Below are 22,320 nucleotides of genomic sequence, written 5' to 3' on the forward strand. Positions count from 1 at the left end.
CTGTCTTCTGAAGGATCCTTCTGAAGGATTTTCGGCCACAGTTCAGCATGACAACTTTGGCATCAGTGACGTAGTGAGTAACATGAAAAGAAAGCCAACAATGTATTTTTGGTTTGAAAAAAGGAACCTACCTTCTCAGTCTTCAACCAGATTGGAAGACATTAAATTAGCTGTGTTTTTAGTATTTTCCTTGTCAATATTGCTGTCCCTTCTCCTAACCCAATCCCAAACAACAGCTTCCTTAGAGTTTTTAAAGCAATTTGGACCCACCAGAGAACTTACCTCTCCACTCCCCAAAGTGCTAATCATCCTCTTGTCATAGGAGTAATCACAGGGGATCCTATCAGGACAGACTGCCTGATCCCAGGCCCCCATTTGCCACTTACTTTAGAGTCTGGAGTCAGCACCAACCATGGCAGGAGGCTCTTCTTTCACTTCCCTTGTTCTCACTCAGCTTTACCTCTCCCAGAGTCACACTGGGGGAACATCATCTTCGCTCTTTCCTAAATCTTTCACCTGATTTGATCAGCTCAACCCATAGTTCTTTCCAGGTTTGAATGTTTCCCAGATAATATAGCCCTGAGAATTAGAGTTCAAGTGGTTGCATAATTTCCCCTAAAAAGAAGGAAAGGCTGATGGCAGACTAAAAATGAGATGTAACTCATATATGTAGTGCCACATTCAGTGGGACCCCTCAGTAGTCTCTTGTTTCTATGACACTGATAAGGATGATCCTGATGGATTAAAAAATGACACAATGGAAAATATAGCAATAGCCATTTCTGAGCATGCACTATGCACCAGACAGTGCACTAGGCTCCTTACTAAACATTGTCTTATTGAAATCTCACAGCAACTCTGTTAGATACCTATGAGGACCTCAATTTTGAAAATGAGGAGCCTGCGACTCAGAGAAACAAAGTCATTTGCTGAAGATCACAAAATTGTTTTTCTGTGTTTTTCATAATTATAGCACATCAGCCTAATTTAGTGCCTGTGGAAACACTAAGTAGCTACCAGTCATGCGTTGCTTTCAAAATACATTGAATTGTAGCAGGGCAATTCTGAATTATTTTGCAGAACCCTGACTGTTCCAGTGGCTATGCTTGGGAGCCAAGAGTGAAGGGGAGCAGAACTGGACAACTTTCCCCAAACGTGCTCAATGAGCTTTCCTAGATAACTAGCCCCAAGGGTGAATTTATGGAGGGGCATACTCCCTCCCACCATTCCAAAGTCAAGAAGGACAGATTCCCCTTAGGGTTCTGGACAGAGATCAATTGCCCGTAGCTCAAAGGTGACACTCTACAAGTCAAGTGAAAATTAGAAGTGAGATATGTTTTTGAAATCTCAGTGGGAGCCTTACTCCAAGGTTTTCTAGGGAAACTTGATTGAGACTAAATTGGGTTATTTCCAAAAAGAAAGATTCTTTGAGTGAACCAATTTTTTTTTTTTTTTTAGCATAACTTAACTTGAGAACACTTAACTCTCCTGGTATCATTTACTTCAAGTACAATCCCTAAAGAGACCATTATAGACCTCAGATACTAAGCCCCATGTGAGTTACTGAAATTGTAAAAGTGTTGGAGAATTCTTTTAAGGAGAAATTAAAGAGTGCATTTTTCTTAGTTGTCTTAGATGTTACCTGTACAATAGAAGTGCATGCATGGGGCTCCTGGGTGGCTCAGTGGGTTGGAGCCTCTGCCTTCGGCTCAGGTCATGATCCCAGGGTCCTGGGATTGAGCCCCGCATCGGGCTCTCTGCTTGCCAGGGAGCCTGCTTCCTCCTCCTCTCTCTCTCTCTGCCTGCCTCTCTGCCTACTTGTGATCTCTATCTGTCAAATAAAATAAATTAAAAAAAAATCTTAAAAAAAAAAAGAAGTGCATGCAATTCCCATGTTCTCTGCTATTTAGGAAGATATATTAATTCATGAAGGCCACCTGGGAACTTAATCTGGGGATCCTAAGAAGTAACTTCAGTTTAATTTTCTAGAAGTCATTTCACAAAAAAAAAAAAAGAAAGAAAGAAAGAAAAAAAAGAATCTTGCTTTTGGAGAAAATAGATCTGTAGGCTGGAAAACAGATGTACAATACCCCTAGGAGAGGTGGAGAAACCCCCAGTCAGTTTAGTCACAAAGCACAGGAGTTGGGCTAGTTAGTGATCAGTGGACCTTGATGTTACAAAGAAGTCACTCTAACTTGGATTCCACTCGACCTATTTAAAGTTTGTTTAAATGTATTTAGTTTGGGGGGCCTGATTTACATGGACACCAGGTAGACATTATTTGGCAAAACTTAGGTTCACTTACAGATCAGAGGAGTTTGACCAAACTCTTCTTGCTTGGCTGAGATCACTCAGAAGAGGAAAGGAGAGGAAACATCACCATCTGTTGTCCAGTTATTATAAGTCAGGCAGTGAGTGAGTGTTTCATCTGCATTATTCCACTTCTGCCTCACAGCAACAGGATGAAGAATTTCAGGCACTTTGAGGTTAGGCATTCTGTATAAGGTCACCTATTTGAGAAGTTGGGATGCATTCAACCAATTGCTATCTGATTCCAAATTGCAAGATTGAAAATAAATGGGTTTTACTCTAGTTAGGTTCCAATATGAACACTTTACTATTGAGTTGAATGAAGTTAAAATTACCTCTTTGTGTATAGCAACTGCCTGTTAGATCTTAAAATTTCTGAGGGTCTAAGTCTGTCAATCTGCTTTTTAAAAATTCTTGACAATATATGATATTTCCTATTTTCATAGCTCTATTTCCTTCTTACCTATTTGAGTGTCTATTTCCCACCGCTGGACCAAAGACCATAGAGGACTCTCTGCTGAGCTCTCATAACAAACTCCAGAGCCAAGCAGTATCCTTGACCTGTCACTTTATACGGCGCCAGTATTTCTTGTCCCCTCATTCCCAACTCCAGGTTCCCAAGCAGGGCTATTTTATCACTTGTGCATCTGAAGGAGTATCACTTAATTACATAATAGAATTACAGAGTTATGAATCTCAATTAAAAATATCATATTTCTAGAATCTCTACAATGTAGAGACTACAATCTCTAGAAATTTATGGGACACGTATAGAGACAATGGGATAGTAATTATTACTTTGTTTATTCAGCATGCATCAGGAAGCAACCTACTAGATGCCAGGTACTATGTTAGAGGCTTGGGTTCTTGGTTCATGACTTAGGTGGTAGTCTTTAATCTTGGAGAGGTCAGCCAAATGGATAGAAAGATGGTGAATACATGTGTTACAATGTTGTCAAGGGGTGGGGAAGCAACAATAATGTGCTCATAGCCCCATTTCCTAATTCATGTTCTGCCATACTGGTAGGTGTTAATATTTACCCCGAGTCGCCTTCTGTCTGATGTTCTTACTTAGTGCTAAGTCCTGTCCACATTAGTGAAGGAATGGCTTGGTGCAAATTTTGTTCCTAGTAAAGTGACTTCTACAATCCGAAGGATGAATTTTCCTAGTTCTTGCATAGTTTTGTCTTCTCAAAGCTGTCAGGTAGCCAAGAGTAGATGGTTGTTTTCTCTGTTGGTTCAGGCCACCAGATTCCTATCTGATGAAATATGATCTCTGGGATCTCTGAAATCCAAGGAGAATCGCAGCCTTTGGGGAAGTCCTCAGGAAGATACAAAAGAAAATCCTGCAACTGTGGTCACTCAGTTCCAGGCAGCCCCAGAGGCTCAGTCTGGCTTCATGCTTTCTGGTCTCACAGATATACTCAGTGGACTTTAGCAGGGAACATCCCGCTTCGCTTCGGCAGCACATATACCAGATATAAAGGGTGAATTGTGGGGCATCTGGGTGGCTCAGCTGGTTAAGCATCTGTCTTCAGCTCAGGCCATGATCTCGGGGTCCTGGACTAGAGCCCCGCAGTAAGGAGTCTGCTTTTTCCTCTCCCTCTACTCTCTCTCTTTCCCTTCCCCCTGCTCATACATTCTCTCTTTCTCTCACTCTCTTTCAAATAAATAAAAAAATATTTTAAAAAGAAAACTCAGTGGATGAGTTATGAGACCAAACCCCACTGTTTTATTGCTGAGGAATTTAGGCAAGCCAGTCTCCCAAGGGGTATGTCCAAGTCACCCCCTGTGTCTCGTCTCTAGGCCTTTATTTGCCTCCAAAAGGACACTGATACCCCGAGAAGACTTCTTGGCAAACAGGTAGGATTTAGTAATTCAGCTTACTCGAAGTGTGTTTGTGATCTTGACTTCATGACTCACCTAAACTTTGCAACATAACAATATGCACAATATATTGTTAAGGAAATGTCAGAATTATCACTCATTTTGTTTTGCATTTTATCCTTTAATTTCTGAATAATTAGTAAAAACAATTTAGTATCTTCCTTTCCAAGTGAAGAGGTGAAAGAAATAAAGGAGGTTATTATTGAAGTCCTTAAGTGAAAATAAAAGATACCCCTTTGTATTCATATGGTTTTGTAAGCTCCTTGGATCAACTAACAAAGACAATCATTACATACCATCATCATAATTTCCCCATATTTAAGAACTCTTTTTTGTCTTATTTACCTGATATTTGATTTAAATAACTTTTTACTTACGTAAACATCATGCTTTGGGAAGAGAGAAGAAAGGAAGCATCATGGCCTCACAGAGACTGGCAGAACAGAGCTGAAGTGTTAAAGCCAGACAGAGCAGGTAATGATGACCCCAGGGGCTAAGAACAAGAGTGGGCAGGAATCTGGTAGGGATGGGTACAGAACCTCAACAAGGTAAATTCCAGGCTGAGGAAGAAAGGTTAGGCCGGATATAGAAGTATGAATGGAATTTGGAGGTTAGGTGGCCAGGAGGTTTTGAGGTTGATTTGGAAGAACTGGGATAAGGGACCGAAGTTTGACTGAGGCTGTGAGCACTTGAGGAATGAGTTTTCAGTGCTGGGAGAAGGGTGAAAAGAAGGTGGTGATGTACGTTGAGGAAATAGAAGGCTGGCGGAAGCTTCAGGCTGGGAACTGAGACAGTACCCTGGGTTGAAGAAAGATGCCTGGGAGTGGAGTGTGAGAGCAGAGCACTGGGGAGGAGGGAGATACCAGGAAGGCTAAGGAAGAGGGTGAAGAAGGATACTGAAGTGAGTGCAAAGGGCAGGGTTGCACCAAGGAGGAGCAGCAGGGTCTGTTGCAATGGGGAGGAGGTAGTGGTGTACCCTGGAGAAACGGACACAGGGATTAAGTGCCTGCCGTGGCAGTGTGGTCTCCTGAGACGGCTGGGGTGCAGGTCAGCATCCACTGAGTTAAGCTGACATGTTTGTGTACCACCTAAGGCCTCTCTTGAACAATGGTATGTGGTACAAGTGCCTCAGTCTGTCTCTCTCTGTATGTATGTGTGTATTTCAAATAAATCACGTAAAGATGAAAAATACAACATCTGAAATGAAAAATATCCTGGGTGGGAATAAGAGGAAAAGATAAACTTGAAGTTATAGCAATAGAAATGATACAAATTGAAGAACAAACAAAAACAAAAACAAAAAATAAACTGCAAACATTAACAGAGCCTCAAAGACCTGTGGAACAACATTTAAAAAAAAAAAAAAAAGCCTAACATATATGTAATTGGAGTTTCAGGAGGAAAAAGGTGGGAGGTGCAGAAAAAACATTTGAGGAAATGATAGCTGAACATTTTCCAAATTTGAGGAAAATATAAAGCCACAGATCTATTAAGCTTAATAAACTCCAAGCAATAAAGTATATAAAGAAATCCACACTGAAGCATATAAATCAAACTGTTGAAAGTAAGTGATAAAGAAAAAAAGCTAAAATGCAACCAGAGAAAAAAAACATTTTACCTGTGGAGGAACAAAGAATGACAGGGAAAGAAACAAGCCAGGAAACAATGTAACAACATCTTGAAAGTACTGAGAGAAGAGCAAAACCAGTTACACCCAGTGAAAAGTTCTGCCAAAATGAAGGCAAAATGACGACTTTTTCAGACAAACAAAAGCTGAGAAAATCTATTGTTAGCACATCTGCAATATAATTAAGATTAAAGGAAGTTCTTTGGGCCATAGGAAGTGGTAACAGATAAAAAGATCTATGTGAAGGAACAAGGAACACAAGGAGTGATAAATCTGCGAGTAAAGGTAAGTATTTTTTCCTCATTTTAATCTCTTTATAATTGACTAGAGAAAAAATAGTGTGATGTGGGGTTTATAATGTATGTAGAAGTTATACGTATGACAACAACTACACCAAATGGGGTGAGGAAGATGGAGGCATACCGTAGTAAGGCTCTTACACAGCTTTGTGAAGTGGTTTAATATTTGAAGGTAGACCATGATAAATTAAAGATGTGAAATGTAAAGCCTAGAGCAACCCCTAAAATGACAAGCAGATAAGTGTAGGCAACTAAGCCAATAATGTATTCAATTAATATTCACAAAACATATTCAATTAATCCAAAGAAGGCAAAAAATGAGAGAAAAAAGAAACAAGAGTGAGATTAATAGAAAACAAATATCAATATGGCAGATTTACTTATATTCAGTGGAAATGGTCCAAACACTCTAATTAAAACATAGAGATTGTTTGATTGGATAAAAAAGCCACCCACTGGGTGGCTCAGTGGGTTGAGCATCCAACCCTTGGTTTTGGCGCAGGTTATGATCTTGAAGTGCTGGGATTGCCCTGAGTCAGACTCTGTGCTCCACGTGGAGTCTGCTTATCCCTCTCCCTCCCCCTGTTTGCTCATGATCAATCTCTCTCTCTCAAATAAATAAATAAAATCTTAAAAAATAAAAAGTAAGACTCAACCATATACTACCCCTAAGAAATCCAAGTTAGATATAAAGACACAGATGTTAAAAGTAAAAGGATGGAAAATGACAATACCATGAAAACACTAGTCAAAAGAAAAGTAGAATGACTATATTAATAACCAACAAAGTTGATTTAAGAATAAGCAGTCTTACCAGGGGAAGAAAGGGACATTTCAAAATGATAGAGATTGATTGATCAAGAGATCATAAGAACCCTGTATATTTATTCAATATCACAGCTTCAAATTATATGACACAAAAACTGATAGACTAGAAGAAAAAAATAAATGAATCCTAAATTATAGTTGGAAGCTTCAATAATCCTCTCTTGCTAATTGATAAAAAAAGAAGACAGAAAATCAGCAAGGATGTAGAAAACATGAACAGCACTAGGCAAGTTGAGCTAATTATCATTTCAGATATATTTGGAATATTCATAAATAAGGACCATAAAATGGGCCAAAAAACAAGTCCCAACAAAAAGGGATTGAAAGTATCTGAAATACATTCTTTAAATTAAATTAGAAGTAACTGAAAGATATCTGAAAAATCCCTAAATATTTGGAAATTAAACAACGTGTAAAGAACCCATGTATCAGAGAACAAAGCACAAGTTAAATTAGAAAATACTTTGAACTAAAAAAGCAAGCCACAAAATGAAGAAAAATATTTGGAAAATATATATCTGATTAAAGTCATAACTGCAGAAAATATAAAGAACATTCACAGTTCAATAGGAAGACAAACAATCTTCCCCTGCCAAAATTTGCCAAAGAAGATATGCAAATGACAACTAAATACATGAAAAGCTATTCAAAATTAGTATTGGGGAAATGTGAATTAAAACCACGATGAAATTCTCAGCCTGCTGCTCTCTGGCTCTTGCTCTGTCCTTCTGCTCTCTTCTGGGGCCCCATCATCATGTGTCCCTGGCCCCGTTGGCTGCTTTCTACCCTCTTGCTACTCCACACCTGCCAGCTGCACTTAGACCTTGAGCTGCTGGTCACCTGGGTCTTTCAGATGGGCCTGGATAGTTCCCAACACAACATCAACCACCAGGAAAAAAAAGCGGTGGGGGGTGGGAGTGTTGCACTTTGAGAAGCTGGTTGCAGAATATGGTAAGTTTGGCGGTGCTGGTCATCTCACCATCATTTACAATCAAGGCTTTGAGATTATTAAATGACAAGTGGTTTGCCTTTTCTAAGTTAATAAATACAGCATCTGTTGAGGGGTTCTTTTAAAAAGACAGCCAGGGGCACCTGGGTGGCTCAGTGGATTAAAGCCTCTGCCTTCAGTTCGGGTCATGATCCCAGGGTTCTGGGATCGAGTTCTTCATTGGGCTTTCTGCTCAATGGGGAGCCTTCTTCCCCCCCTACCCTCTCTGTCTGCCTCTCTGCCTACTTGTGGTCTCTCTCTCTGTCAAATAAATAAATAAATCTTTACAAAATAATAATAATTAAAAAATAAATAAAAAGACAGCCAGAAACTGACTTTGGGGCTAAGAGGTCGGGCAGCATGCATCCATGGACCTGCCTGCCTCTAACAGCTAGCGGAGGACTCTGGAAGCTACATTCCCTTTTGGAGTCTTTATATGCATGTTTTAATGTTGTGGAATCCTAGTGACCTACCACCAAGGCAGCTTCCCTCCTGAACATTTCCTTGGAAAGCCATAGCTGCCATTTTGAAATGGGAACAACCAGAGACCACATAGGAAAATAAAAATAAAGAAAAATCTGGAAGTCTTAGGTGGCTTCACGATTCAGCCTTTGTATAAAAGGACCAACAGGTAACTCAAATTTGTTCTCTTTTGAATATTCCATTAACATGATTTTTCCAAACTGCTTAGGATTTGAATTTTGTGTTTTATTTTGTTCATAGTGCAATTTTTATTACCAGTTAAACTATCTTCCCATATGCCTTCTTTCTCTAGTTACCTTGAAGGGACCCCAACCCCTACTGTAAGAAGAAAATAATGCTTCAGGACATCTTGAGATGCACAGATACGTTACTGGTGAGAAGATGGTTCTATGGAGGTCGTGTTCCGGGGAACAAACTGCTAAAGGATATCTCTTTGTGTTTCATAGGTCTACAGTACCCTGGCCAGAAAGACTGGGTGATTAATACATTTTTGTTTGTTTGTTTGTTTCATTAGGGGGCAACTTATACTAAGAACTCGACGTACTTTACTTCACAAGAATCCTATGAAGTAGATATTACAGCTAGGGAATAAATATTCTCTTAGAGTGCTTATGCTCACACAGCATCTACTTGTAAAACGAGAAGGATTAGTCTTCCAAGCCTGAGGACCTCCCTAAGGCTAAAGAGCGAAAGAAAATCCATTTCACAAAGAAGTAATGGTACTTGGAGTGACATTTCAGTGGATTTTTGGGTGAGTCCCAGTTCATAAGTGTGGATGTTAGTTTAATGGAATGAAATATGCATTGTATTGGCTTCTGTTGAAATTTTAGGAGAATTGGCTTAAAGCTTATGTTCCTTTACCAAATTAGGCTACTCTCCCTTTCTTTCCTAACCAAGGGTCCTTTCGTTCAAGAAAAAAACTTACCTTCTTTCCTTTTGTAGTCCTCCACATTGGAAGGAGAGCTTTGTAAACTTCAAATTAAGTGCCCTTGCCAAGTTGACATCTCTTAATTACACTATTGTTCACACTGATTGCTGTCTTTTCGCTCTTTCCTACTAAACGATGGACTAGTTTCCTGAGCAGTTGTTCAAACTGATTAAATCAGCCTTGGTAAACTGAAAATAGGGGGCTATACCTAGTCCATATTTTCTGGGAGGGCTTTTCTCCGGTATGTTGGCTTGAAAGGAGTAATTTCTAGATACCAGATTTTTATCATTATTTTATTAGTTCAGATAATTTTCTATGACATCTAAGGGGTACTGGTCTGCTATTCTGGGAAGACTACGTCTTAATAAAGGTCAAGGAGCCATATACCCGACTAATTCTACCTGGATACTTCTTCCATCCTACCTCTGGACCTAATAATTCATCACTCAGGACCTTGATGCCACTTCTGTGAAATCGTCCCTAGTTCTCTCTCTTCATGGGAGAACTACCATTATTTTGGTTCACATTGTGCTTTGCAGTCACCTTTGCTCAGGTAGCACTGTACTGACTGCTGGGATGGACTGCTCTGAGGGCGTGTCTTCCTCGTCTTCCAGACAGAAAAGCTAGAGAGTTCCTTGTGTATCCTCTGAAAGTGTTTGGAAAATTGACTACACTTTTCTGGTCTTTTCAAAGACTTCACAAGTAATATCAGTCTACAAAGAACTAATTCTGTAGGATATCAGAAGCACAAATCAGGAATAAGGCTATGGTTATATTTTTGGTTTTTTGCTCTAAGCAACATCAGGTTACCAGTCTCCAGAGGTCTAAAAGAGTGTGTATTTTCAAACCGATTTTCAGGATGTAAATACTGACAGAGCAGTTAATATGTATAAGAATGTATCTGAAATGGAATTTAGAATCACCTCTACTAAAGTCTTTTTTTTTTTTTTCTACTTCTCCAAGCAACTTTGTATCTAAATGTTTTGATTATGGGAAAAAAGAGTTGATAGGCAGAAACTGGCAGACTTTTGTGTTAGGAGGCATCAGAATAAAACACTGTGTAGCATTTTCTGTCATAATTGCTTATTTTTCTTCTCCTCTGGTCTTTAAACTCTATAAGTGCAGGATTCAACTCTGTATTACTAACCATTTTATTCCCCGTGGATAGCATGATGCATGATACATAATAGGCCTTCAATAAACACAATGAAATACCACTACACTACACACACACGCACATACAAACACACACATGCCTAAAATTTAAATATGGACAATACCAAGGGTAGACAAGGATATGAGTCCCTAGAACATTTACCCGTTGCTTGGGGAAATACAAAATGGTTCACACACTTTGAAAAATTATTTGGAAGTTTTCTATAAAGATAAATAGAACCTTATCAGATGACTACATGATACCATAGGACCTAGAAGTCGTATTTGTAGTACTTACTCAAGAGAAATGAAAACATCATTGAAACAAGTATTTGTATTCAAATGTTCACAGCAGCCTTCTTCATAATTACCTCAAATCAAAAATAACCCAGATGTCCATCAACTGGTGAATAAACAAATTGTGGCATACCCCTGCAATAAAATATCACTATACAATAAAAAGTAATAACTCACTGATACATACAACAACAACAACATAATGAGTCTTAAGTGCTTTATGATACATTTAAAAATTCATCCTCAAGGGGCACCTGGGCAGTCAGTTAAGCATCCAACTCTTGATATCAACTCAGGTAATGAACTCAGGTTTGTGAGATGGAGCCCTGCATCGGGCTCCGTTGCTGGGCATGGAGCTTGCTTAAGATTCTCTTTCTCCCTCTCCTTCACTCCCCACCATGCTCTCTCTCTCTCTCTCTCTCTAAAAAAAAAAAAAAAATTCACCCTCTAAAGACAACTAGTATATGATTCAATTTATTTGAAATTTTAGAAGAGGCAAAACTCTCATGACAGAAAGGACACCGGTGGGGTTGCCAGGAGCCAGGGAGTATGGGGTAAAATTATCAATTCTAAAGGCAGAGGGGGAAGTTTTGGAGGGTAATGGAAATGTTCAATATTATCATTTTGGTGATGATACCATCACTGAATACATTTTTTGCGTGTATCTAATTATGCACACAACTAGTGAATCTTATTATATATATTAAATTTCTATAAAGCTGATTTTTAAAAATCACTTATAATTACCCAATTTAGGGAGAACTCTGCAAATGCTTCCATTCTAACATCTTGTTTGTGTCTCGTAACAGGATAGAGATCTGGGGTCCGGCTTCCTAGGAGTAAATCTCAATCTACCAGCTAGTAACTGGCAGGCTTTAGACAAATTGCTTATTAAAGCTCAGAGTTTCCCCCACAAAGTATAGATAATAATTGAACCTGGACCAAAGGGTCTTGGAGAGGATTCAATAGAATGTTTAGCATGGTTCCTGAGAGAAAGGAAGTACTCCAAATGTTGGTTATTTTTCATCCCTATAAAAATGAGCCCACAAGACACATATGGTTCTGCATTTCTCATGCAGATCTCAAAACAATTTATTCTAAATTGTAGGATGTACTGATTTCATTATATTTTATTTCCTCAGTCCTTCTATGTGTTTGTGTGTGTGCTTTGTGTGTGTGAATTATAGTCCTACTGCTTGCAGATTTTAAAGTGTATTTAGTCTATGATGGTAGAACTTTTTTTATTTTAGCTTTTAAAAACTTAATCTTATGAAAAGCCTGCTGACAGCTATTTTAAAATTCTTTTACCCAATTCTTTTTTTCTCTTTCATCCTGCTGAGTATGTTTATTGACTACAGATGTTAAGCACTCCACTAAGGACTGGAAAGCAGCAAGAGAGAGTATGTCCTTGCCCTGAGTGGTTGCATAGAAACCAGTCGTGTCTCTGAACCTTTAAGAACTCAAGTGGAAAATAGACTTAAAAATTTAAAGGACAGAGTCATAACATGCAGTTTGAATTGGAATGACTGAAAGATTGTTTCAGGATTATAAGACTTCTGTCTAAAAGAAGTTAATAAAAGGTGTATTATGATAAGTCCCTTATAATTATGATTTTGAACAAAACACTTTAAATTATGCTATAGCATGAACTGATAAGGAAAAAATGAATAAAAGGATGTCAGGATTGCCGGCTTGAGCCCAGAACAACAGCCTAAGGCGGTTATGGAGATGAAACTATGTTTGCATCTGCAACCAAAACTCCAGTAAGAATTAGCTCAGAGACAGAACAGGAAAAGACTGTTTTCCAGGGATTTCAATATGCTAATGGCAATAGTGAAGGTCAGAGCTGGAGAGCATGAATGTAATAGAAACCCAGAGAGATATCACACAGTTGTTGCTGTTGCTTTTGTTGTCGATCTTGGACTCTGTCCTGGCATTGTTCTGAGAGGCAGTAGACAAGTTGTTTCTAAATTTCAGGTGGAAAAATAAGCAGCAAGAGTATTTAGGGAAATTCTGAAAGTACTTTTGATGATGGGTACTAGCCTTTTCACTATATACCATGAGAAAATGAAACAGTAGTCCTGAGGCATGAAGAGACACAAGACTCAATGGCACAGAATAGAATTTAAGAATACAATATGGGGTGCCTGGGTGGCTCAGTCGGTTGAGTGTCCGACTCTTGATTTCGGCTTGGGTAATTATCCCGGGGTTGTGGAATGGAGCCCTGTGTTGGGCTCTGTGCTCAGCACAGAGTCTGCTTGTCCCTCTCCGTCTACTTCTCCTCCCCAGGTGCGCTCTCTCTCTCTCTCTCATTAATAAGCAAATCTTTTTTTTTTTTTTTTAAGAATAAGATATGTGTATAGGGAAAATTTAGGGATGTTGTCCCAAATGACAGAATATGTTATTTTGAATCTCCTTAATGTCATTTATTAATTTAGCTTAGCTTAGTGCACAGATGACACTTTGAAGTAGTTTAAAAAAAAAAGGCCTATTCAATTAATGGCTTGGGGGTAAGTGGGTACTGATAGTGAAGTTATCTATTCCTGTCTCAGCACATCAAGAGATATTTCAAGTGGATCAAAGGTTCAAAAGTAAAAATGAAACTGTGAAAGTATTAGAAGAAGCCATTTAAGAATGTTTCAGTAACACAGATTGTCTGAGGCAAAACCCAGAAGAAAAAAGCATGCGTAAACATGGTGCATTCAATTTCATAAAAACATTTTCTTTAAATCTTCTAGGCCAAAAATCATAAGAAGGCCCAAAGACAAACAACAATATTTGTTGAGAAAAATATTTGCACTTCCTCTCATGGACAAAGGGTTAATGCTCTGCTATACAAAGGACTCCTAGGAAGCTATAAGAAATAGATCAACAACCCCGGAGAAATAGAAAAGAATCAACGTTTACACCTATGGAAAAGTGTTCCAGTCACTCAAGATAGGAGGCATGCAAATGAAAGCTACATTGAGAGTTGTCTACTTACCAGACTGGCAAAGGTAGTAAGATTATAAGCTGCTTTGATGATGGTGTGAGCAAACAAACTTTCTCATACATTGCTGGAAGGAACGTAATTTGGTACAAGTTCAGTACCTCCTAAAATTAAAAAGCATATACCCTTAGAACCAGAAGTTTCACTTCTAGCAGTTTACCCTACAGATACTCTTACGCATGTAAAATAACACACAAACCAGATTGTCATTACAGTATTCTTCTGCAAAAATAAAAGACTAGAATCAATCTAAATAGAACCAGTTATATGAATTATGTAAATTATGACCCTTTTTCTAATGACATAATTCCAATGAAATAATAAGCTTCTGTAAAAAAAAAAAAAAAAGGAAAGACTGTATGTGCTGATTAAAAATTTCCAGGATTTCAAAATGTATTTGTTGAAATGAATGAATATGTCATTTAGTGAAAAAATCAAGGTGCAAATGATATGCATAGTATAATCTATTTATACATTCATGTATTCATCAAATACATTTGAGCATCTGCTATGTGTCAGGCATCACACTAGACACTTGGGATATGACAAATAGACAAAATAGACAAAGATCTTAACTGTAGTGGAACTTACATTCTGTTAAAGGAGACATTCGGTAAACCACAAACGTGAACATTATATAGTAGTATATCAGGAATGGGGAGTTATGGGCATGAAAGAAAGAGTAGAGAAGGGTATGGAAGATCCAGGGGGTTGGGGGTGGAGAAGAAGATAATGTGTACTATTAAAAATGCCATGGTCATGGTCAAATCTTATTAGGCAAGATTTGAACAAAGGCTTGAAGGAAGTGAGGGCATTTGCCCTAATAGTGTCTGAGAGAAGAGTTCCAGGAGTGGGAGCTAGAGTAAAAGCCCTAGGGTGGGAATATATCTGCTGGTGTGGAAACAGGCTGACCAGGTTGAGCAGAGAGGGATCTGGAAAGAGTCGTAGGAAGAAGGTGAAGAAGGCAGTGGGAGACAGATTAGTGCAGGGCTGTGTAAGGAGGTTGACTTTCATTCTGAGGAACAAGGAGCCCTGTTGGGATCTGAGGCACTAAGTGGCATTGTATGACTTCAGATTTAAAAGCCTTTGTCTGGTGGTCTGTGGAGAATGGCCTGTGGGAGGCAGCAGTGGAGGCAGAGAGAGCTCAGGCGGGGTCCCTCATCTCATGAGAGATGCTGGTGCCCGTCACCAGGGTGATAGCAGAGGAGGTGGTAGGCAGTGATCAGATTGTGGAAATGTTTTCCTAGTAGCCAACAGGCTTTCCTGACAGACTGGATGTAGTATGTGAACAAGAGGAGTCAAGGATGGCTGAGCAACTCCAAGGCTGGGGGTGCCATGGACTGAATGGGAAATGGCTGACAGAGCCTGCTTGGAGGAAAGATCAGGAATTCAGTTTGCATGTGTTGAATTTGAAATATTTATTAGACATTCAAATGACCACCTAATCAATGTCATCTGTAGATGGTATTTTGAGCTATAAATATGAGTATGTTACTATTTGTATAGACAGAGAGAAAAAAAGGATATATATCCATTTGCTTATATGCATATAAAATATCTCTTTTCCAGACATATGCACAGAAACTGGTCATTTGGGTTGCCTATTAGGAGAGAACTGAGGGGTGGGGATCAAGTGTTGAATGGAGCATTCATTTTCATTGTATATCAGTTTAAAGCTTTAATTTTGAACCATCTGAATGTATCACATTTAAAAAATAATAAAAACTACGGTCACATTATCAAACTGCTACATTTCTGTGTTTAGAAGTTTCCTTCTCATTGCTAATTTTTTTTAATGTTGAGAAAAGGACAAATTAGTTTCACAGATTCCAAAGATATTTATTGAACATTTACCATATTATAAGATACTGAAATTTAAAAAAATATCAAGATATGGCCTCTATATCCTTTGATTTATTTATTTTTTTAAAGATTTATTTATTTATTTGAGAGCAAGAGAGAGAGAGAGAGAGAGGGCAAGCAAGAATGGTGGAGAGGGGAGAAGCAGGCTTCCCACTGAGCATGGAGCCTGATGTAGGGCTGGATCCCAGGACCCTGGGATCATGACCTGAGCTGAAGGCAGACACTTAACTGACTGAGCCACCCAGGAGTCCCTGATTTATTTATTTATCTATCTATCTATTTAGATAGATAGATATTTGTTTGTTTCAAGTTTTTAATTAAATTCTAGTTAGCTAACATATAGTGTAATGTTGGATTCAGGAGTAGAATTTAGTGATTCATCATTACCTATAACACCCAGTGCTTGGCACAAATGTCCTCCTTAATCCCCATCACCCATCTAGCCCCTCCCCTGCCCACCTCCCGTCCGGCAACCCTCAACTTTTTCTTTATAGCTAACAGTCTCTTGTGTCTCTTTCCCTCTTTTTCCCCCTCCCCCTACATTCATTTGGGTATTTTTTTCCCCTTAAATTCCACTTGTGAGTGAATTTATGGTATTTTTCTTTCTCTGACTGATTTCCTTCATTTATTTATTTATTTATATTATGCTATGTTGTCACCTGATTTATTTTTTTAAAGATTTATTTATTGGGGCAACTGGGTGGCTCAGATAGTTAAGCATCTGCCTTTGGTTCAGGTCATGATCCCAGGGTCCTGGAATCAAGCCCCACATTGGACTCCCTGCTCTGTGGGAAGCTTGCTTCTCTCTCTCCCACTCCCCCTGCTTGTGTTCCTGCTCTCGCTGTCTCTCTCTCTGTCAAATAAATAAATAAAATCTTTAAAAAAATTTATCTATTTATTTGAGAGAGACAACACGCATGCTTTCAGGGGAGGGCAGAAGTAGAGACTCTTCAAGCCAACATGCACCACCCCCCCACCACCAGTGTCTAAATGGGGAGTCTGTCAGAGGGCTCAGTCTCACAGCCCTAAGATCATAACCTGAGCCAAAACCAAGAATCAGATGCTTGACCTATTGAGCCATTCAGGCACCCCTGGTCTCTTCTTTAATACAATAATGTATTAAATTTGAATGTAAATCTGTCTCCTGACTAATTAGTAGAAAAAGTTACACCTTATTAGGATTAATAAGCAGCTAATTTTATAAAGCACAGCTGCTGTGGTTTCTGAATACAATAGAGTAAGTAGGTATCATATGGCTATTCTGACCCTCAGAAAGATTCAGAATTATTTTATGATCCAAAACTAAATGAAATAGCTGAAGATAAGAGTTGATTATACATAGGAAAAAAATAGTGCCTGATCTATTCTTATATTTCTTGCTCAGTACTTTCTGGTTTCTGTGATTGTTTTGTGTGTTGTTTTAATATGGGAAAGTACAGAGAATCATAAGAAATACATATAGGTAGTCCACTCCCCAGAATTAACAAGTGTCAACTTTCGGTCATTGTCTTTATCAGCTCAAGGTACTATAATAAATTGCCATAGATTGGGTGGCTTGAACAACAAACATTTTTTTCTCACAGTCCCGGAGGCTGGGAAGTCCAGAATCAAGGCCCCAGCAGATCCAGTGTTTAGTGAGAGCCTGCTTCCTGGCTTGTGGATAGCTGTCTTGCTCATTGTGTCCTCCCATGGCATGGAGCAGAGGGAGAAAGCAAAGTCTGTGTCTCTTTGATAAGGGCACCAGCTGCATCCATAAGGGCTCCATCCTCATGACCCTACTACCTGGAACTCCCCACCCCCAGACAACACCACCACACTGGGGATTAGACTCTCAATGTAGGAATTTGGGGGAGCACATTCAGTCCATAAGAAGGTCATGTTTGCATTATTTATTCTAATGACACATATAAAATAGCACAGATTAAATGTGGATCTTCTTTACTCTCTTTGCTGTCCCATCTTCTCCCCTCCTCAGAGATAACCACTCTCCTGAGTGATGCCCTTCCGGTCCTCATTTTACTACACTTCTGTATTCATACTTAAGAGAGAAGCTTTCAACAGATGCTCTTATTTTGTATACATTCTTTCGGCACATTTTCACCTCACATTATGCCTTTCTCCTCTCCCATTATGTTTTTGAGATCTATCCATATTGACACATCACCATTTTATTATCCAGAGAGACGTAAAATTATAGCAGTTTTTATTTATTTATTTTTCATAAGGAAACGGTATATGAAATGGAATTGGATTATTTGTTAAATGCCCTAAAACATTAAGACCGCATTCCCCAACTGTGTGCCAAGTCACCCTAGGGCACGGTAGCAAACTCACAGGGGTGAAGCAGGGTATTTTTTAATTTCAAGGGAAACACAATAACATTTGTCAGCCCCACACAAGCTACTACTGTTGAGTTGTTTAGGTCTATTAGGTGCTTGTTATGGCCTAGGTCCGGAATAGTTAACCACTTCTTTTGGCCTAGGGATACCATGAAAAAATTATTGAGACACTAACCTCGTCGGGAACTAAGTTTAAGAACTTCTGCATTAAGAATTAAAAACCCGTGAACCTGTGTTCTCTCTCAGGCTCCATTACCTGGGATATAACTATAGGAGTTATAGGCAGAGTACCTCAGAGAAAATGGCCAGCCTTGCAAACCTAAATCTACTTCCTTGATAAAAACAGTGAGTGATGATATGGAGCACCTAGAAGGAAGAGTTTAATGTTTTAACTCTCTGGCAAACTACCTAAGATGAGTTTCTAAATTGCTTCAAATATATGGTTTTCACCCAAAATGCTGCTCTATGATTAAACTTAAATGTGCACTTAGCTATTTACTTGTGCCAGGAGCAGGGGAAGAGTTGAGAGAGAGCTGGGGAGGGCTTAGGGGTGTTACTGAGAGTCTACCCATGAAGACGAGAAGGAAGACCTCTGGCACGGTTTTTGTTTTTTGTTTTTTGTTTTTGTTTTTGTTTTTTCTGGCATGGTTTTTAATCGATAACAAATCAACCAGCTTTTACCCACAAGTCATATTTCTAAAGATTTAACCTACAGTTTATCCCTTTGGGGGGACCAGGAACTCAGCTTGAGGAATATTATTGAATATTTAGCCCCCATTTCATCTCAAAGGATAGCACTAGGGTCCATTTTAGGAATGCTTGCATTTGCACTCCAACAGTCTCTAGGCAAGCTCTCAGGGACCCTGAACTTTTCTGCAGGGAGAGACAGGGATTGATAAACTGGGAAAAGTGACGCCATTCTCCTATGTGTCTCCTCATGGACACATCAGCACGTATTTTCCTCCATATTCCAAGGGCCAAGCCACCTAGCTTGCTTTCCTGGCTCCAGTTTTATCTAAACTCAATTTAGTATTTGTTTCTATTTAAACATAAAAAGCCTTGGAGCACCTGGCTGGCTCAGTCGGTAGAGCCTGTGGCTCTTGATTTCAGGGTTGTAAGTTTGAGCCCCACACTGGGTGTAAAGTTTACTTAAAAAAAAAAAAATAAAACTACATAAACATAAAAAACCTTATAACAGGGGCCCCTGGGTGGCTCAGTGGGTTAAAGCCTCTGCCTTCGGCTCAGGTCATGATCCCAGGGTCCTGGGATAGAGCCCCACATCGGGCTCTCTGCTCGGCAGGGAGCCTGCTTCCTCCTCTCTCTATCTGCCTGCCTCTCTGCCTACTTGTGATCTCTCTCTGTCAAATAAATAAATAAAATCTTAAAAAAAAAAAAACACCTTATAACAGAAAAAAGGGAGTGTCTCTTTATAGAAAGTCATGAGGAATAGTTATATAAACCTTTAAAAGGAAACATGAAAAAGTCTGGGTGTTGGGGGGAATTGCTGAACTTGAAAAGGGAAAAAAAGCTTTTAGAGGAAATGGCTTTTGATTTTTAACAAAATTAATACCTCATGTTGCTAAGAAATCTGAGCTGAAAATATACTGTATTTTCTTCCTGACTAAGTGATATCTATCTCCCAAAGGACCATCTGTGGTCATTATGATGTCACCTTGGCAGAAACTTGAGGACATTAGTGGATCAGATATCTTGAGTCTTAATAAAACACCATTAACATTTTAAAATAAAAGATTATATAACCCATTCCTACTTTCTCTGTAGAGGGGACGCTTCCAAAAAATATCATCAAATATATTCTCTTTCAATTATAAATGGATTCAAATGTAATTTTTTTCCAGGATGCTAATGTCATATTTTATGACCCATTGCAGAGAAATAAATAATTCGGAGTGTTTCCTGGATTACTGGAATCTAACAGTAAAGCTAGGCTTGAGGTCCTGTAACAGTTTTTGCAAAGCCTAAATCCATCCTAAAGGTCATCATCAGATTCATAGTCATGTTTGCCCCGTCCTTGTGTGATTGCCATGCTTGAATAACTGTCTATGGCAGATGGTTTGCATTTTTCCCAGAACTCTGATTTTAGATGGAAAAATACCTAGCAGTGGCATAGTGAACTGCATGTCAAAAATGCTGAGGTGAAGTCTGGTACTAAATGAGGAAAGTGATTTCATTACCTACAATGTAATGAAAACCTTAAAAATCGAATTTTTTTCCTATCTTGTGTCGAGAATTTAGGCTGGAGGTGGTAGGTTTGGTCATTCACTAAGCATTTGTGGAAAACCTATTGTATCCAGTCATTGTGCTAAATTTGCAGGCATTACAGAGATCTCTCAGAGAGTAGCAGGAGATGATGGGTTGATAAACAATAATAATAACAGCACGAAGCCAGATCGAGGGAGTTGATCGAGGGAGTTGATGCCAGATCGAGGGAGTGCTTCAGGGAAGGCATGAACAAAGGGCTCTGGGAGTTGAGAGAGATGTAAAGGCTCATTGTGATCAGGGCCTTGAAGGACTAGTTCAGTCTCCATTGGCAGATTTGGTGAGAAGAAGGTAGGGTAATCTAAGCAGAGAGGAATTGATGAGGAAAGGCACAGTCAGGAAAATGTAAACCATGTGGTACACAGAGAGGAGCGGTCACGGGTAATCAGGGAGGCCCTCCAATACCATGCTACAGAATTAGGAGTTTACTTGATAGTATCATAATCATGAATACCTTCAAAATGGATCAGAGAAAGATATTCATAGTAAAATCAGAAAACAAAGAGCTAAATCAACCAAGTGATGCTCCAAACACATGATGCAGGAAGCTCTTTTGCTCAGTCAAGAGACAGTTCCCTGTTTAGGAAAAAAAAAAAATAGATGAAAGCTTTTTGCTATCATTATGTGTTTTTTTAAATTTGGAGATTTTTTCTAGTGGGGTTTTGAGACGACCCAAGGATTAACAAAGTAATACATGTGAAAGAACTTTGTAAACAATAAAGTCCTGTTTTACGTGCTTATTTTCCAAATCCCAGTAGTTACCATACAGTGTTCTGTTAGTTTCAGATGTGCCATATAATGATTCTGTATATCACCCTTGGCAAGCGGAATAAAGTCCTATTTATCTCTTTCATCTCAAGTAACATGAAACAACAATTTACATGAGCAGGAGAATAATATGACATTAAGGACATGGAATAGAAGTATTTTATTATATAAAAACTGATGACATTCTTGAGGACAAAGTAAGAGAGGAGGAGAGACAGAATGGCACACAGGGATGGAGATAGAAGGGAGCAGGGAAGACAGAAGGAGAAAGGAAGATGGGGGAGAAAGGAAGGCAGAGGGCTGGAGGTAGACAGGGTCCATTGAGACAGACACGGGGTGGGTAGTGGTTAGGTGCACAGCCAGCAGGAACTTCAGAAGATCCCTAATTGTTCACTTTCCTCTGCTGACAACTTCTCTTCTTCCATCACTGGCACTTCCTCCGAGCTTCTGAGCTAAGTACTTCTTGCTCCTCTCCAAGTCAAGGAGTAAAGAGAACCTCGGGGTGCAATTAAGGTTATAGTTCACCTGATGACCAGACTCTCAATAGCCTATGAACAGAATGCAGGCTTAGGAATTGCCTCCTTTTGCAAAAGGCTTTGTAGATGTACGATATTATTGCGAAGACATTTCAGTTTTCAAAGCACCTTCATGTCTGTTACCTGCCATGAGCTTCCAGTTATGCACAAGGAGCATCCTTATTCTCCCTGGACAGATCGGAAGAGGAGAAATGGTCATAAGGCCTTCCTGAGTAAGTGGTATCCATCTCCCCAAAGACCATCTGTGGCCATTATGATGTCACACTGGTAGAAACTTGAGGATATGAGGAGGTCAGATGTCTGGAGAGTGAGTGGAAACTATCTCAAGTCTTGATAAAACAATCAATGATTATAGAACCTATTTCTGTTTTTTCTTTGGGGGGTGTCCAGTTTATTACAGTGAAAAGGGTACTGGGTTAAATTAGAAGATCTGAATTGTAATAATATTAATGATATTATTAGCTAATAAAAATAGCTATGTCTAGTCAACCCTTCCACCAGCCACAGCGTTAGACCCCTGGCACGTGTCATTTCCTCTCCCTGTCACCACGACTGTGTGAGGTCAGCACAATTTTTAGTAAGTGATGTAACTAAGGTTTGGAGAGCTCCAGTGACTTGGTCAAGGGTTTTAGTTCAGGCTCTCTAGGGCCTCTTTGGTTCTCTTATTTCCTTATCTGTAAAATCGCTACAATGATTTGAAAAAGAATGAAGATAGAGCTTATGCACCAAAGATGGTAGTCAGT

This window comes from Lontra canadensis, unplaced genomic scaffold (genome assembly GCF_010015895.1).
Source record: "Lontra canadensis isolate GAN:19392208 unplaced genomic scaffold, GSC_riverotter_1.0 scaffold14, whole genome shotgun sequence".
NCBI lineage: Eukaryota > Metazoa > Chordata > Mammalia > Carnivora > Mustelidae > Lontra > Lontra canadensis.